General features: G+C 41.4%; 1 pseudogene; it reads right to left on the minus strand.

Annotated features, from left to right (window-relative positions):
- Positions 1-243: 243 nt before the first annotated feature.
- On the minus strand, positions 244-564 carry LOC108757449 (uncharacterized; annotated as a pseudogene).
- Positions 565-1,910: the final 1,346 nt, after the last annotated feature.

Here is a 1,910-nt window from a genome sequence, read left to right on the forward strand (position 1 = left end):
AAATTTTTATTCACATATTACTACATCGGGGTTTTTTTCATGTGTGTTAAACACTAAAGCCAATAGCTCGCAATCGACGAGCTGATGTCCATTGAAACTACTGCTATTGCGTATAGCGTCTTCGGACGCGATGTTGGAGAATCGCGTATACTTGACATCGACCGTATCAACGAGTCGAACTAATCGTTCGAACGTTACGTCGATACATCCGTCAAACGCGAACATTCTTCGTAGCGTCGTTTCGGTCATCGTAATGCGTACGGACGAAGAATCCAGGCGCACGAGCGTGGCATCGTTCATCGTGCACACTCTGACGGTTAGCGGTCCAACGCTTATGAAATTATCCTTGTATTCGTTGCACAGCATCTTGTAAATGTTCCATCGCTGCTCGTAGAGACCCTTCCACGTTTCGAGAGACAGCCATAGTTCGTGTCCGCGATTGTCTCCCAGGGCGATCTCCACGTAACTCGGTGGACCAACGTTGATTCCAATTTCCAAATACTTGTAGCCAGTACTTGTCAGGTTGTAACGTCTGCTCAGCAAACGCACCGCGCGATGCTCCATACTGTGTACATATATAATATTGAAAAACGTTATTTATTGTATAAGAAACGTTTCGTTTTGCGTATAGATCGTAGAAACTTACGTGTTACTGCAGTCTTTCTTCGTTTCGTACGATGTATTGCTCTCTTTGGCGAAGTACATTTTGTCGACCGTCCGTACAAGTGGATATCGCAAGACTGATCGTACCCGCGTAAATTGCTGCGTATATGGTAAAACTTTTAGAATCGAAGAGGGGGTAACCCCTCCCCTTTTTCCCAAGAATTGCGAACGTGTCGCAACACGTTTTTTTTTCTACGTACTTTCTTTGTTCGCGGTAACCCCTCCCCTTTTTTTCCAAGAATTGCGAACATGTCGCGACACGTTTTTTTTCTGCGTATTTTTTTTGTTCGCGAGTTTTATCAATGTTTATACGTTATGGCTTATACGACGACGACGACGGTGACGACTTTGATGCTTTTTCCCAAGGATATTTCCAATATTTAGTTTCTTCCTTCTTCTTCGGCGAGGTACTTTGCGATTCTTTCTGCAAGAGAGGTTCCCTTTCGCTCGGAGACCCCTCTCGCTCGACAAATTTTCGATGCAGATAACCTCTTACTCGGTCCATGTCTTAACGCCCGTAATCGAAATTTACGATTGACCGAAAAAAGCCTTATACACTGCCTATATACGTTTATACGTACACGTTTATATACGTTTAAACGCACACGTTCGTACATACGCGTTTATACTTTATGGTCTATATATGTATTATGGTTTATATTTCGATGACGTTGACGGCGTTGACGTGTTTTCAACAGGGCATTCCCAATATCTCACTTCCTCCTCCTTCTTCGGCGGTGGACTTGGAAAAAACCTGGCGAAGGTACGGGACGGTACCCCTTTCGCTCGACCGATTTTCGGTGTATGTAGTCTCTTACTCGATCCATGTCTTAACGCTCCTAATCGAAACTTGCGATTGAACGAAAAAAGCTTTATACACTACCTATATACATTGCATATATGCACTGTCAGATCGGACAAGTCACGTTTATACGTACACGTTTATACGTACACGTTTATACGTACACGTTAATACGTACACGTTTATACGTACACGTTCGTACATATACGTTTATACGTACACGTTCGTACATACACGTTTATACAAACACGTTTATACATACACGTTTATACGTACACATTTATACGTACACGTTTATACATACATACATACATGTTACATACATTCATACATATACATGTAGGAAGGGAAAAAAAGAAATATGTAATCAATACGTTAACGTATTTTTATTTAAAAATTCTTGCGCAACCACCAGTTATATGTATATTTTAAATACATTTTGTAA

The sequence above is a fragment of the Trachymyrmex cornetzi genome, unplaced genomic scaffold, assembly GCF_001594075.2.
Source record: "Trachymyrmex cornetzi isolate Tcor2-1 unplaced genomic scaffold, Tcor1.1 scaffold1430, whole genome shotgun sequence".
In the NCBI taxonomy this organism is placed as follows: Eukaryota; Metazoa; Arthropoda; class Insecta; order Hymenoptera; family Formicidae; genus Trachymyrmex; species Trachymyrmex cornetzi.